Source organism: Phocoena sinus, chromosome 14 (assembly GCF_008692025.1).
Source record: "Phocoena sinus isolate mPhoSin1 chromosome 14, mPhoSin1.pri, whole genome shotgun sequence".
Taxonomy (NCBI): Eukaryota; Metazoa; Chordata; class Mammalia; order Artiodactyla; family Phocoenidae; genus Phocoena; species Phocoena sinus.
Genome location: NC_045776.1, coordinates 78987718 through 79005356, shown reverse-complemented (window position 1 = coordinate 79005356; position 17639 = coordinate 78987718).

The window sequence follows — 17639 nt, the reverse complement described above, 5'->3', positions numbered from 1 at the left end:
AAGAAACCAGTGGTAAAGGCTACCATTTGGGATGTGTTGAGTTGGAGGCAACCTTGGCAAGCTCTCAGTACAACTTGAAACACCTGAGAAACCAGGTCTCTACTCTTATGCCTGTAAACCATGCACCTGTGGCAGGAGAAATCAGAGTTCTTCTTTCCCCATGGGCCTTTGGAACCCCATTCATCTCCCAGGTCTGCAGCTTAGTCACGAGGTAAAGCAAGGACAGATTTGCCCCAACCGGAGGGGGATGTGACAGCGAGCACTTCAAGGCAGCCTGTGCCTCTGGGACTTGCCACTTCTCCACTACCTTTTGGGGGTCCCACACCCTCAGAAGGACCCTCCAGACCCCTATCAACACCCATCGCTCAAAGACTATACGATCCTTAAGTGTAAGGATTATACACATTGTCCTTTCATTTCTGCCCCTCAGAACCTAGCACATTTCTTGGTTCACATTCAATAATCAAGCAGTTCATGTATAAGACAGAAAGAGAGGAAACAGAATGGACTAGGTAGAAACGGAGGAAAGGAATGGCTATTTGGTGCCAATTGTGCAGTCTTGGGCAAGTCACTTAACTTTTCAAACATCATTTACTGTCCTTACCTGTAAAATGGGCATAATGACTTTCTGATAGCTAACATTTATTGAATACTTACTAAGTGCCAAGCACAGGTCCAAATGCACTATCTCACTTAATCCTTGTAGCTTATGAGGTAGCTACTTATTCTTTTTTGCCTATTTTTATGGCCAAAACTCACTCTAATTTTGTTTTGTTTTGTTTTGACCTTTGCAGTTCAGTTTAAACACACATGCACATTTCACAGATGAGGAAACTGAAGCAGAATGGAATTAAGTAAACTTGCCCAGGATCACACAGCTTCTAAGTGGTGGAGTCGGGATTCAACCCCAGTACTTTGCTAGCACATAGAGTGGTTATGAAGACTACATAGGATGACGGATGTAAGGTGCCTAGTACAGGGGTTAGTATATATGGATTGTTATTAGGAGTAAGGTAGGGAGAGAGGGAAGCAGGATATCACACCTAGTCTCTCTACTTTCTTGTGTCTGTCTCCCCTTTCCAGGTACACAGAATCAGATTAATTATTAGCTAATGATAACCATTTTGTTTTCTTTATTATTTTTTAAATAATACAATGAACACTATGAACTCATTGCCCAAACCAAGAAGCAAAACGTTAGCAATAATTTCATCTACCCGTGTGCTCCTCCCATCCGATCTCCTGCCTTTCTCTTAAAGGTAACTATGATCCTAAACGTTGGATCAAACATTCCACTGATTTTTTTCTTTAGTTTTTACACATATATATGCCTAACAATACATCGTTTCACTCTGTTTGTCTTTAACTTTCTAATTTCTAGGTCTTTCAATTATAGGCTCTTACTTCTTTTGTTGTGGTTGAATTTTACAAGTTCACTCAGGCTGCCATGTTTGGTTGTATGGGCTCTTTGGTGCAAAAGGGTTCCCAACTGAGGGCACAGGTGGGGACTGAAATTCACCCTGCAGTTCCTCTGGTCCTTTTCTTATCAGCACAAAGATGTCATTCTCCCACCAAACCATGTACTATGAGGCAGCAGCCACTGGCGGGGGCGGCGGGGAGGCTTTCTCTAATTTGCACAAAGGCACCATGAGGGCTAATGGGGGGTCTGAATCACCAGCAATCCCTGTCAGACCCTCCACATTCAAGGTCAAGACAGAGCCCATTGAGATTCTAGACGGGAAATGACCCACAGCGGCAGCCTCTGGAGACAGCTGCGTCATGAGATTCACTGTTCCCGCTGGAAGCCCGTTGGCCTTACTCCATCAGTCCACCTCTAACCCATCGGGAGGGACTTCCTAATCATGTTCCAGGGGCTTTAAGATTTATGTCAAGGGGTCTCGATTTATTGAATTAATGCTGCTGAGCAGAACTGTAGCTGTTAAACAGTGTGGAGATCTGGATTTTACAGCAATGTAACTAATAAGGCTATTAACACAAACGGGGTGTGCTGCTGGCATTTATAATACCATAAATCTCTCTTTCCTCTGGAAGTATTTATGGGATGGCACGCACCCAGAGTCCACTGCCTTTTCTGTGCTCTGCTCTCAAGGCTCGGCCAGGAGGATGTGCTGCCCAATAAGGGAAATAGTTAGGAGGAAGGAGGGAGAGAACTGAACCTGGGCTGATTCTCGGCTTCCATCCCTTCCATCAGTTGGAAAGGCTGGTCATTGCTGTGGGCAGATGTAGATCTTTTAAATTATTACTTATGTATTTATTTCCCATTTATGGAGCATTTACCACGTGCCAAGCCCTCTGAAAATTTAGTGACTACGATTCCCCAACACCTTCTCAAGAACGAAGTATGTGTTCTCCCACTGAACTTAATTTCTGTCTTGAGCCCCCCCGAAACCCTCTGAAGCAGAACATTTAATATTGTCACTTCCAGCTAAACTCAATCATTTTAATGATTTTTATTTTTCTCATTGATTTCAGCTTAAACCAAGTCAGATTTTGCATTTCCTCACTCCTTTCCTCTTAGTGGAAAAGATTCCAAGTTCCAGGGGTGTGTGCAAATATCCCTGTGCCATGGGTGGAGAGGCATGGTCACGTCTTTATTTTCACCTGTCCATGTGCTCTACTGACAACCACTGAGATGGAACTCCCAGCTCAGTGTCAGCCTCCACGCTGGCTGACTCCTGGGATGGGACACACCTCATCTGGTCCGTACATCCTTCACTGCGGTACCTGCACCCCAGCCAGAGGCAGCCTTGCAGAACTGCTGTCTCACTCTCTCCCTCCCTTCCCCCTAAACTCCCAGACCCACTAAGGGGCCAGGGACCACGACACTCCAGGAACTGGAAAGACACTCTCTGTCCTTCACATGCCGGCCAGACCACCCACCATGTGTGCTCTCTCCAGCCAGTACACTACAATGCCACAACGGCACTGGGGACATCTCCAGAAAGCCTGCCATCTCTCTCGGCTTGCTTGCTTGCTTGCTTTTTAAACAACATATTGAGCCTGTCTCAGGTACCGTTCTCAGCTTTACAAGGTGTGCTTCCTCTACTCCCACCAACAGCTCTATAAGGTAAGATCTATTATTATCCACGCCCCCATCAAAGATGTAGAAACTGAGGTCCAAAAGCTTAAGTCTCCTGTGTAAGGTCACATGGCCATTAAGAGAGGGAGCCGGACTTGAACCCAGACAGCTGGACTCCACGGGGCAATGAGACGTCTGCAGAATCCAAAACTAAAAGTGGGGCCCTGCTCCCTTACACCTCTCCAGAGCTTTGCCCCAGAGAGGTACTGTCCAGAGTCCCATGTGCATCCAAGTGTACACTCCTCTCCCTTTTTAGGGAGTTTGGGGAATAAATGGTTTCCAAGGAAACCTTCCTAAACTTTCCCAAACACCTCAGCCTTTGGAATTCCAAAGCTACAGATGTCACTGTGATCCTTTTTTCTCTTAGGGCAGTGGAGGCTAAGGCCTGATCTGAACTGAGTCTAGGATGACAGGTGAACTTGAAGGTTTGAGGGAACAAAGAACCCCACAAAGGTGGAAGCTTCATGCCTCATCCATATTCACATTATCACATTCAACCTCACAGAAGTTCCCTTGAGGAATATGCAGTCCTCCCCTTTGTACACGGAAATAAAGATTGCAGAAAACTCAAGGGCTTCTCCAGAGAAGTGAAAACTCACAAGTTGGGAAATGAGAATTTGGACTCCGGTCTCTCTGAATTCCTGTGGGATCACTAATCTCTCTCCTGGGAGCAGAAACTTGGTCCTGATTGGTTTTCCCATCCAGCCAGATGGTGGAGAAACTGGTCTGAGTGGAGAGTTGTCCTCAGTTTAGGACTGTCCTCTGGAAGCTACGCCGGGCATAAGGAAGTGTGTCACAGGGGATGCTCAGCTGTGGATCCTTGCCAGGACACTTCCGGTGAAGCAGAATTCAGAAGATCCACTCTTCTGATGCTTCTTAGCTTTTCTCCTTTCTGCTCCTTCCTTCTTTGGCTCCCATTGTTTTATTAAAAATGTCTGTGAGCCCCTACTACGTGCTAGGCTTTGTTCTAGAAACTGGGGATACAGCAGGGTGGAAATCAGACTCCTTCTCTCCCTCAAGATCTTAGAGCCTCAAGGTGACCAGGAAGACTATTAGTTCCCCCAGAGGGCAGGGCCCTGGCACAGAGTAGGTTGTTAGTAAATTGATCAAGGGTTTTCAGTTTCCATCAACCATACAACTTAGAGATACAAGGTGAAGACCCCACAGGTGTCTCAAAGATTTGGACAGTGCTGTGCTCCCCAGATTCCTAGCAATACATGGACATCCAAGAGTGGTCATTACATGCTTCAGTGATGGCTGATGTAAAAGGAGACAGAGCAGGCGAGGAAGTACTCAGACTAGGGCAGGAATCCAGATGTGAGTCACTGCCAGGGGAGGAGAAGGAATCTCACATTTTCTGAAAACCTACTCTGTGCTAGACCCTGGCCTAGACAATTAACCTACGTTATCTAATTTAATCTTATGACAGAGGATGAGGTAGGCACTCTCACCAACCCTGCAAACTACTGCTCATCAGTAAAAGAGGGCCCTGTTATTGTTCAGGTTCCTGCGGACGATGGCTGCCCATGAGTGCTGAATTAATTTTATGAATGGAACCAGGGTGGAATCCCGAGCCAAGCTGAACACGGGAAATGTGGCCCCACGTGCAGTGAGGATGTGGTTGGCTCATTTGTTTTATTTAATCAAACATCTGTTTTGTTAAAATAATATACTTGTTTTGGGGGGTTTTTTTTTTGCTTCATCAATACGTGTACATGGTATGAAACTGGAAAAAGAAATGGAAATAAAGAAAACAGAAGAGAAAAACCACCATTAACCTCATCATCAAGAAATATTCACCCTCACTACTCTGGCATTTACTTTCTAAGTGCTACACAAATGCATGTACATATTCATATTCATATGCGTACACACACAATATCATATACATACATATATGTGCATATCATATACACATATAGCTCACGTGCATATATGATTACATATCATATACGTATATACATATACTTAGGTTATATTTTTTTCAATAGATATTTTTCTACAACATTGTGATCTTGCTGCTTTAAAATTTTCTCATTTCACCAAAAAATATATCATAAATGTATTTTCCTAACATTAAATATTCTCCTATAACAAAATTTTGAAGGCTCCGACAGAAGCCATTATATGTGTATGCCACCTTTTGTTTACCTAGTCCCAACGGTTAAACATTTAGCAAGTTCAGTATTATAAAAAATTCTACCATGAACATCTTCATGGCTCTATCTTTGAGCACATTCATGATTATTTTCTTAGGATAGATTCTATAAATGAACTTGCAGTCTTGGGGGCTGTGCATATAGAAGAGGCTTTTTGATGCATTTTATCAAATTCCTCTCTATAAATTGCGCATGAGTTTGCCCTCCCACGCCACTGGACAAGACTGCCTACTTTTCCACATTTGGCCCTGCACCGGACGCTGTCATTTTTTACATATGTTTCAATTTAAGAAATGATGTTTCAAGGACACTTTAATTTGCAATTTTTATCACAAGTAAGGTTAAATCAATCACCTAGCGTGCTCTGAGTTCAGCACAGAGAGAGTGAGTTGGGTGGACTGAAGTAACACAGAGAAAGTGATTTACCCACACAAGGACCATTCAGAAGACGGCAACCCAGAGTATAGGCAGCATGAGTTGATAGAGAACTAAGTGCTAGAGGGGTCAAGGCTTGTTCAAGGCTTGTTCAAGGGGAAAGGGCTCAGTGTCTGTCCTGGAGCTGAAAGCAGACCTTGAGGAGGAGGCATGACTGGAGCCGTGAACAAGGGAAGGTGCCCCTCATGTCACTCTCCCCTCACACGCTCCGCTCCCCAAATGCTTCAACTCCTCAGATGCTCCCACCTCCTCATCTCCCAGCCTTTGCGTGTGCCGGTTCCTCTGCCTCTCCCTTTCTCCTTGCTAAGGCATCCTTCTCACTCTTCAGGCTATATCTTAAGTGTTTCTTCATCAAAAGAAGCATCTCAGCCCCAAACAAGTTCATGTCTCCTGTTATGTGTTCTCCCTGTGCCCTGTACTTACTATAACAGGAATTAATTGTGTTTGTAATTATTCACGTAATGTTCCTGCTGGACTACAAGTTCTGAGAGCCTGGACTGCATCTGCCTTGCTCACCTCTGGGTTCCCAAGACCTAACACGAAATCCTATTTAGTTCTCACCTCCCAGCTCTAGAACCGCCCTTCATTAATCTGCCTTTTGCTGCTGTTACTGCTGCCGCTAGGTCGGAAAATTACAGTTCTCCTTTTGCCAGCTAGATTTCTTCATCGGTTCTGTCAATAGGGCGACACGTGAGGGCTGGAGGAGGGAGAAGAGACTTGCTCCTTCTTCCTGTTGGCATCCTGTCCCTTTAAGCACCGCCCCAGCAAAGCAATGCCTCCCAGCCCCCATCACCCCCTAGCCCCAGCACCATCACCTCTACAACCCACCACCCCGCTTTGGCAAGTGGTTCTAGTTTACAGTCGCTTTCAGCACTCCCTGAGTCAGACTATTTGTGCCCTTTCACAGGTACCAGCACAAACCAGGGCTGTTCCCTCATCAGAAGAATAAACTCCAGATCCACGAGCCCCTCCTCCCAGCTCCTAAGCTTTGATAACCGTATGTTCTTCCCTTTGTTTCCCCAGCTATACGGCAGTAGCAGATCCCCTCAGCTATCACATCTGGGCTATCTTTGTTCTACTTTTGCTTTTCCATCCTCCCCAACCTGTCCATCCAATTCCCTATATTAAACTCTCTCTGTTCAAATCCCTAGTGTGGTTTCTGTCTTCCTCACTGGACCCTGATGATACAGTAGATATTCAATTAAAATTTCACTGAAGCCAGGCACCATTCTGTGGTTAGAAAACAGTATGAACAACTTACATCAATCTTGCGAGACTGATCATCTTCTAAGAGCCTGGCATTGTGTGGGATCCTGGAGGCCCAGAGATGAAACAGACACAGAATGAGGCGGGAGTGCCCAGAACACCTTTAGACTGAAAGTCAAAGCCCCTTTCTCCCACCTCCATACCTAGATCAGAAGCCTCTTAAAGGAGAGCAATTTAAGCTAAGGATTCCTCCTGCCCTCTGCATTTTGCAGGGTTTTTCAGTGGGTTTCTATTGACACATGGACACTGGGGAGAACTCTTTATTGTGCAGGACTAACTCCGTAAGAAGTTTAGCATTTTTGACCCCCTCAGATAGATGGTCATGCCCCTCCTCCAGTCGTTCTGTCAGTCAAAAATGCCTCCACCCATTGACAAATGTCCCTTTGGCGGTGTCCACCCTCCCTGACTATTACGAAGTCGCCCATTGAGGAGATATCCCCAGGGGGTGAAGAATCTGCTGCTGATTTCTGACACGATCAGCCCCAGCAAAGAAAACTTCAATAAATGTAGAGGATGGAGTACTTCTGCATGATTTCAGCAAATTAACCGAGACAACCAGCGGAATGAAATCCACAGAGGGCGTGACAGGGTGGCAGACTGGTAGGGTGTTGGGTAGAGGAATGAGGCAGCTGGGAACCTAATTAGCCAGGACCGCTCACATCTGAGCCGCTCTACTCCCAGCTGCCTCCTGAGTCGTAACACGCTGAAAATGAAATCATTACGAAGCACTCACACACATCCCCCTTGTTAGAAATGGGTCCTGAGTGGGCTTAAATGGAAGAAGAAGAATAGGGAGAAAGGAGGGCATCGAGGAAGAGAGAGGGTGGGTGACAGCTGACTGTGAGTCCCCACATATACGGTATAATCCAAGACAGGGGATGTCTGAAAGAATTGAGGTTTTCTCCACTTCTCCCCACTCCTTTCCTGCTATTCCACCCCCTGGTGACTTGTAGAGCACCAGTTTTCAAAAAGGTAGGTTGGGGCTTCCCTGGTGGCGCAGTGGTTGAGAGTCCGCCTGCCGATGCAGGGGACACGGGTTCGTGCCCCGGTCCGGGAAGATCCCACATGCCGCGGAGCGGCTGGGCCCGTGAGCCATGGCCGCTGAGCCTGCGCGTCCAGAGCCTGTGCTCTGCAACGGGAGAGGCCACAACAGTGAGAGGCCCGTGTAAAGAAAAAAAAAAAAAAAAAAAAAAGGTAGGTTGGTACACTCTAGACTGCATGGAAATTGACAATGAGATGTGGTTAAAGTTAACCCTATTGTGGGTAAAAATCACTAACAACAGTTTTCAGAAGATGATTTTCTCCCTTCCTTCCTTCCGTTCCTTTCTTCAATCCTTTAAAAAATTAATTTAAAAAGATTCCAGTTGTCTCTCTAATAATATTTTTGTGGCACTTCTATTCCAAAATCCCGTCTCACAAGGGAGAGGAAAAAGACAGAGTTCCACGTGTGGATCACAACGCCAACCAGTCTCATCTTCCCAGCCCAATTATAACCGATGTTTATCTTTTACTCCCTATACTTTTCACCCCCAACCAAAGAAAACAGTTTTCACTGTTGAGATTAGCATAGCGTAACATGATAAAGGACAGTGGAGTCCTAATCCTCTCTTGGACATTTAGTGGCTCTGGGATTAATAGCAAATTACTAGCCACTCGGAGCCCTAGTTTTCCTCCCCAGCGGATACAGCCACTGGCTTCTCAGTCTCTGGACCCTGGATGCTGCTGAGAAATGGGGACCCTGTGTTGCCAAATCTCACAGGGTTGTTGTGGGGGTCTAGGAAGGTAAAGGATAGAAGGGTTCTTTGTAACATTAAATCATTATATGCACAGATACTGTAGGGCCTTGGTTATTTACCAATGACTTATGCATTCCATTGATTATCTATGTCTGCCTCCCTGCTCTGCCTCTCAGCTAATCCTAGATGGGACAACTGGCCAGAGTGAGTGAGTGGCAGCCCTTCTGACTGCCTACCCAACAACCATTCACTCCCACCTCTTTCCCAACAGAACTCCAATTTTACTTACTCTCCTAACAGCCAAGTGCTTGAATTGGGGCTGTGCCCCGCTCTTAACCCCAGGAGAGAGGTGAGTCTTGACTGGTCAAAACCAATCAAATTAATTCCACTGCTCTTGTCAGTGATTGGCTGAAGCAATGGACATGTGACACAATCGTAAAGAATGGGAAGTCTGCTGGGGACTCTGGGAAATGCATTTCTTGCTCTTACAAAGTCAATGCCTTTGATGATGATGATGTCTTGACGCTTAACACTCTTGCAGCCATCTCTGAGCTCAAAGGGAAAAGTATAAGGACAAAAGCTAGCCACTGAGACTCTGAGAGCCTCAGTGTCTTTGATCCTCAGAATTAACTCTAGATATGCCCTGTCTACAGATGTCCTGATACGTAGGATAATGTAAGGTGATCACACCTCCTTGTCTTAGTCAACTCAGACTGATATAACAAATTGCCATAGACTGAGTGTCTTAAACAATAAACATTTAATTCCTACACTTTTGGAGGCTGGAAGTCAGAGATCAGAGTGGTCAGGTTCTGGTGAGAGCCCTATTCTAGACTGCAGAAGACCAGCTTCTCCTTGTATCTTCACATGATGGAAAGAGAGGGCTAGCTAGCTCTCTGGCCTCTTCTTACAAGGGCATTAATCCCATTCATGAGGGTGGAGCCCTCATGACATAATGGCCTTTCAAAAGCCCCATCTCCAAAATACCATCACATTAGAGATGAGACATATGAATTGGGGGTGGGAGACATAAACGTTCATTCCATAACAATCCTGGTTTTCCTGGAACTGTTCCAGTTGACATTTGTGCCAGCGTACTTTCTGATTTAGCATTTGTCCTGAACAAAATTTACTGGTTTGAATGATAAATCATGTGGTCTGCCTACTGATAATAAATGTCCTTATTATTTAAGTCACGTTGAGTTAGATGTATTCTATGCAGCCACAATATTCTAATTAAAACAGGGCTAGAGAGAGGTATAAACGATGCGTGTATACGTATGTGTGACTATTTATGCATCCACACAAGCGCATGCAGGATGATATTAAGGCTGAGAATGAATGTTTTATAGTAACCTCTACTTTAAATTTTCCATGCTTCTTCTTCTTCCCTCCTTAGTAAACAGTATTATTGTGGAAACAGAAAAAACATGAGACAGAAACAAATCATGACATTATAATCTGAGAATTCGTCGTCTCCCGAATGTCTCATGAATCTTTAAGGCAGAGCTCTGTGCGTCCCCACACGTTCTATTTTCACTACTGGCTCGTGCAGCAAAACCCTGATCCCTCTCAATGCACGGAGCTCTTTCACTTTGCCCAAAGTTATATGTCCACTGTTAGAAAATGCGTCTACAAGGGCTTGTTCTCACTCTCTCCTTCATCTGTCCTTCCCCAGTCACTACACTAAAAGCTTCAATTTGCCAGTTGCCCTCTCCCCTTATGCTGCTGTCAGCAGGTGGGGCTGACTTGGCCAGTGTCACAGAGAAAACTGAGCAGTCTGCTGATGTAGTCTGTTGAACAAGTGCCCCATTAGTTTTCCTATCATCTGATGAGCCTCATCCATTAGCTTGGCTGATTTGAGGCTGGGTTTCAAGGTAAATCTAGCAGGCAGACATCTACTTAAGACAAAAGCCAGTTAGAACACTCAGTGCCTGCCCAGCCTGTAAATGACCCTTGCAGATAAACCCTCTCTTTTATTCCTCACCTGATGCAAATCCAAGTGTCTGAAATCAACCTCTAACCACCCAAGGTCAGGAGTATCTAGACTTGGAAACTGGAATCAAGAAACTCAGAGGACACTCACAGCTGTTACCAACACTCTTTCCAAATCGAAACAGGCACTCTTCTGTTCTGATGGTAGTGGTATAAAAAGGTACAACATTTTTGAGAGGGAAATATGATGGTATGCACCAAAAACCTGAAAAGAGTTCACATAGTTTGATTCAGCAATCCAATTTCTATGAATTTATCCTAAAGAAATAAGGGGACAAATATACGTGTGTATGAAATACTCATTACATTTCTGTAATGAAAAAAATTAGAAGTGATCATTGGCAGGCAACTGATGACATGACTTATGATACATCCATGAAATGGAGTATAGCATAGTTATTAAAACAAGTCATTTTAACACATGAGAGTGTAAGCTGGCACAACCATTCTGTAGGAGGGTTTGGCAATATGCACCACAAGCCTTAAAAAGGTGCACACCACTTAAAAGAGTCACTGATGCTGTTCACAAGGTTTCTGGTTTTCCACCTTCCAGACACATGGTAGAATTGAACTTCATGGCCTCCTAGTTATTATCCACTTAGTTATTACCCATGGTTCTGGCTAATGAGTTGTTAAGAAGAAGAGTTGAATACCACTTCCAGGCCAGAACACTGAACTGTCAATGTAACACCCAGAGAACTCTTTTCTTCTTCCACGGTGACTATCAGTAATTGAAATGGTGGATTGTTCCATCAGTCTTGGTCCCAGTGTGAGAAGACATAAGCGTAACCCAGATGGATATTAGGATGAATGGGAAATAAACCTTTGTTGTTTTAATATTTTTAGAGTTGTTTGTTACTGCAGCATATCCTACCTGTGCTGACTGATACACCCTTTGACCTAGCATGCCCATCTCTAGAATCATAAGGAAACACTTGTACACATAGGTATACATACTGGAGGATCTTTTGTATACATAGATACATGTTGAAGGATATTAATCACAAACTTGTTCTTAACACATACAAAAACATATAGCAATAAGCCCTACAGCACACTTACAGTGCCAAGACAGCTAGATCAGAAGGCATGGCAACATCACCCACATGTTACAACATTTCCTAAGAAGACTTGGGCCCTGATGTAGAACCAAGTCACTATCCTGGCTTCTTCCATCTCTCCTACATAATGACTTCCCTTCAGAGTCCCAACAGTCCAATCAGCTGACTTTAGTCAAGGTTTCTCTAGTCCATTAAAGATGTTCTAATAATATTACACTTCAAAAAGTAAGGGTTATGGGACTTCCGTGGTGGCGCAGTGGTTAAGAATCCGCCTGCCAATGCAGGGGACAAGGGTTTGACCCCTGGTCAGGAAGATCCCATATGCCACGGAGCAACTAAGCCCGTGTGCCACAACTACTGAGCCCACGTGCCACAACCACTGAAGCCCGTGTGCCTAGAGCCCGTGCTCCACAACAAGAGAAGCCACCGCAAGGAGAAGCCCGGGCACCGCAACGAAGAGTAGCCCCCGCTCGCCGCAACTAGAGAAAGCCCGCAAGCAGCAACGCAGACGCAACGCAGCCAAAAATTAATTAATTAATTATTTTTTAAAAAGAATCAATTGTCAAAAGATAAGGGTTAGAACCTCAATCTCGTTTCCTCCCGAGGACCTCTGAGGTTCCTACGCAAAGTTATCCAACTCTCCCTCTTCCCCCCTCCCCCATAAGTCATCAAGATCTGTTTAACAAGGAATGTAGGGAGAAAAAGCCTTTATCTATCCCCAAACGTACCTGCTATGCTCTTCCCCTGGAACAATGGGTACATACTTGCTTTACATCTACATAACCCACTCAAGCAAAGTCTCCACTTTTAGAAATAAAGCAGCTGGAAACGTAGAAACTTCTCTCAACTTGGAGGGAAATAACTTTATTCACTACAGCACTATTATTATGAATTATATTGACCAGATTGACAACGATGAGAAATAAAACAAAGATGTAGCAGGGAGAAATGACATGTTGCACCAACCAGATTAGAACTTGCTTTGGGGTGGGTGGGGGAGGGTCTCAGGATGCCCCTTTCGGCAACAGCTCTTTAAAATTTAATGGCCCTACTGGATATACCTTCTGAGCCCTAGAAAGTAGTTGGTGAAGAGAAAAAGTAGAATGAAAATCCCTGAGGCTCTGAAAGGGATGGTTTCTCGGTTGCTGGAAGACCTTATAGAGTTGCTGGTGGTGGCAACTGTGGCAATGGTAGTAGTAGGGGTGGTAGGGGTGATGGTGGTAGTGGTAATGGGTGAACGTGATAGACCCACTCATCAGCCTAATCCTGACCTCTCAGTTCAGAAGACTGAATTAACGTGACAGTAATGAAGCGTTAATATTTACAAGGATTTAATATTTTATAGCCAGTCACTCATTCTAGAAATGGATTGAAAACAGACAGGTCAGCTGTCATCAGGGGAAACAAACAACTCAAAAGCAACAAGAGAAGAGTAGGGAAATAACAGGGGAGTGGGCAGAGCAATGAGTAGAGAGGGGAGAACAGCCAATCCCACAATGAGAGTGGAGGATCTTAGGGCACCTGCCCTCATAGGCTCTCAGCCTCTGAGACAGAAGCATCACCACTCTTCCCCTCCTGTTTTTCTTCTTCCTATAATATTCTGGTTAGCTCACCTATCTCTCCTCCCATGTGAGGCAGGAAAGGAAGAGAATGTACCCTTTTATACCTGGAAAGCCAAGAGGTAGACTTCAGGGAGCAAATCAAACTGGGTCAAGGCCACCATGCAAGGCCAGGACTAGAATCTAGTCACCGATTGCCTTTGGGATACCCCCTCTCCGGGAATAGGTGAAGCCTACTAAGTATCACAGTTTTCCCCAAAGAGTATTTGGAGACGTGGTCTGTAAGCTGACTGGTAGCTCTGTCAAGGCAGGGACCAGGTCTATCTTGATCACCGATGTTTCCCAAGAGCTGGAAAAGTGCCTGCCATATGGTCAGAGCTCAACAATGTCTGAGAGATGAACAATTGGGTGGATAGTTCTATGGGATGTTTTATTTTTAAAGGTTCCATACTCAAATAATCGTGGGAAGCATGCAGGATCATAGCCCTCTCTTGGAGAATTGCAATGTAACATCAGAGAAGCCTTTGTCTAACTCTTTCTCACAGAAGGTCTCAAATTTGTTTGAACATATCATCCCCCACCTTTTCTGGAATGCCTTAACTATTCCTGTGGGACGTGCTTTGGGAAATGCTGATATACAGCATTACAGCACAGTGGAAAGAGCAAAAAATCTGGAGTTGGACAAATCAAGATTCAAAAATCTCAACTTTACTATCTTCCAGCTGGGTCACCTTGGACAAGTTGCTTAATCTCTCTGAGCTTCAGTTTCCTAATCTGTGATAGGTACATAATGCCTGCTTTATGTACCTCACAGGGGTTGTTACAGGAATCAAACGAGATACCACATGTGAAAAGTAAACTGCTTTCACATTGCAGTTGTTGCTGTTTCTAAAAGCCAGAATCATGTCAAGGTGACATTGCCCAAAGCAGTTTCCAGTTTCAGACCCTGCTGAAGATGTCCCAAGATATACTGATCTCTGGGAGCTTGTTGGGCCTTGAAGGTACATTTCTACGTGCAGGTGAGTCCTACTATCATAAAAAGCTAATATCAGAGTTTTTTTAAAGACACCTGAAATATTGTAGTAGGTACTGGTCATTCACAACACCTTTATCCCTTGCCATCTCCCACTATTTGAAGGCTGGAAAACCAAACACTCAAATTCCCAGATTCCTTTGAAACTAGGGAAGTTATGTCTTATGAAATATAAGCAGACATCTTCAATGAAGCTTCTGGGAAAAGCTTCATTCAATTTTCTGATTTTATAAAGAATCAGGGAAGACCAGCACAGCCTTCTCCCCGTTCCCTTCTTGAATTGAGTACAGATGTGAAGGCTGGAACAGCAACAGCCATCCTGCAACTTTGAGGGAAAATACAAGAGAATTACAGAGGCATTATTATGGAATTACTGAGCCAATGCACCTGAGCCAGAAACCACCTTCCCTCAACTTCATGTTATTTAAAAAAAAAGAAAAAATTTAAATCACTACAGCTGAAAAAAATCCTAGCTGATTAAATATAATGGGGAAAAAGGTTTGATTGGGACTTTATTAAAATCAAACTTAAAATTATGAAAATACGTTTATATATCATATTAAAATAGATTTAAGTTATAATTAAGTTGCTCTATAATTCCACACTCTAATTCCTAAAACCAAGAATATATTATTGATTTATTTGATACAGAGCACAATTCTTCTAACCAAACTATATCCCAACATATTGTAGAGATGCTTCACCTCATATCTGACTTTTACAGCAAGTTCATTAATATCAGCTTCATCAATTTTCCTGCTAGTCTCTTAATCCTCTGCTATCCTCATCCCTCCCCTTGGCAGCTCCCATTGTAGGGTCACTCTTCTAGATTTTTCTCTTCTTTAATTACCTAACTCTGCCAGGTGCTCAGTTGTCAAGGGCTGCATGAGATGTGAGCAGTTCGCCAGCTTCATTGTCATCAGCTTCATGAAATCCCACATCTTATGCAAGATTTGCAGGCCCACTTTGCAGGCAGTTTTCATTATATTTCTTTAACACTGTTAGATGTTTACAACATCTGATAACTGAGGAAGAGGCTGACTGAGACACCGGCTAGAAGGTAGGGATAGACTAGCGTTGAATGAAAAGAAATATCTATAGGGGGGTTGATTTTTTTTAAGTGGACAGTTCATTGGTGAATATTTTTATGCACTGATGGCATTCAAAAGTCTACCACTGGTGTTCACCCTGATAAAGCCATGAAGGCAATAGGCTGGGAGTCAGAAGACTGTGCTCCACTTCCATCTCTGTCTCTAATCAGCTGTGTTACACTGAGCAAGTCACTTCGTCTCACTGGGACTCAGTTTCCTCAACTGCAAAGTGACTAGACTGCATATATTCTAAAAGCCTTCAACTTCTAAAAAGTCTATTATCCTGCAAACAACTGGCAATGAGTAGGGAGTGGCAAGCTTGAGTCCAGAAGCTAAGAACCTCTGAAAAGGGTGACAGACAATCCTGGACAAGGTCCTCCTTCGCTAAATCTGACTCGAGTTACACGTCTTCATCTTGAGGATTCCCTTGATCTCTTAGTAGCAGGGAAACTAATTCAATTTAATAAGAGACAAGGCTGCTAAATGAAAGCACATGAGAAATATCACATTGCTGAAGATTAACACATGTTCTGGTCTGTCCTCATAATAAAACCAGGACCCCTATTTATCCTGGAATCTGTGACCTAGACAGAGTGAAAGGAATAAGCAGTTTATTCATCTAGGATAAATAAGGATTTCATCTCAAGGAATACAAGTGCCATCTAGAAACCGAAAATACATAACTGGTAACAGGCCAATCTTACCCCATCTTAATGCTCAGAAAGTCCCTAATGCTTGAAATCGTTCAGTGGTTCCCCACTGACCCAGCATATCCATCCAGCATGATGTTCAAAGCCTCCACCATCTGCTCCCTGCAAGTGTCTCTGCCCTTGTCACTCACTATTTCACTCCTTTTACTTTGTATTTCAGCATCAAGGAATTTAATATTTTAAATATCTGGGAACATTCCATTTACACTGAGCTCCTTCTCACTTCCATGGCTGTATTTCTTCTGTATTTCTCAGAATTCTCTTTCCTACCTTCCACCCTATCCTGCAGCCAAACTATTTACAGTTCCCTGAGCATGTTGCCTGCAGCCTCCTCTTCCAAGGATACCGTTCAGTTACAATGTATTTTACTACAGTTAACAGAATACCCAACTAAAAATAGCTTAAACAATACAGAATTTAAAACAGTTTGTTCAGTGACTCAACATCCTCAGGCTTGATGCCTCATCCCCCCACACAGGGTAGCAAGATGGCTGCCACAGCTCCGGGCACCACAACTCACATAACAGCATCCAAAGGCATTCAAAAGAGAACTTTATTTTCTCAACTCTCTTTTTTTATGACAGAGAAAAATCTTTCCCAGAAGTTCCTGCCCCCAGAAGAAATTCCCTCAGATTTCTCTGGTCAGAAAACTTCTTAAACGTCCCAGGAGTAAAACTTATCAAGCACTTACCCTCTGCTCCCTTCCTAAATGTCACCAGGTCCCCCCTAGCTTGACCTCTGATTTTGTTTTTTATTTTAGTAACATTTACCTAATATTACCAAATGCTAGGCATTCTGCTAAGCACTCTAAAAACATTACCTTATTTAGCTCTTAGAACAACAACAGGCACTGTTCTCCCCATTTTAAGTCGAGGCAATGGCCCAGAAAGGTTAAGCAACTTGCCCAAGGATGCACAGCTAGAAAGAGGAAGAGCCGGGATTCAAATCTGAGTACGTCCAGCTCCAAAGCCCAAGCTCTCAGCCACTCTTTGTCCTTCTCATTCCTGTCTCCTCTTGACATTCTTTACCCCTCAATGGCCCAATCTCTTTTACACAGAAGTCTCTCTGTCTAATGGACCCTTTCCCATTGCTTAGCAACATTTTCAGATCTTCCCTGTAATTAAAGAAAAGTGAGGGCCATTTTCCTTCACCCTATTCTCTCCTCTATCTATCAAGCTTCTCAAAAGCTCCTCTTCACACTCACTGATTCCACATCCTCAGGACACATTCACTCTTCGCTTAATCTAGCATCCTCCCCCGCCTCCCCACTGAAACTCTGCCCAAGGTTATCAATGACAGCCAATCGATTGGCTTCTCCCCATGCTCCCTTCTCCTGGACCTGATTAATTGGTACGCCAGCCAGGCAGCTGCCAAGGGCTCCAGTCTATATGGGACTCCAAAACATCACTGGAAATATAACGAAGAAAATTGTGTTTACCAGAACTCCTCTCAGGAGTTAGTACTGTGTGCAGTTGGCAAGCAAGCTTTAATCAG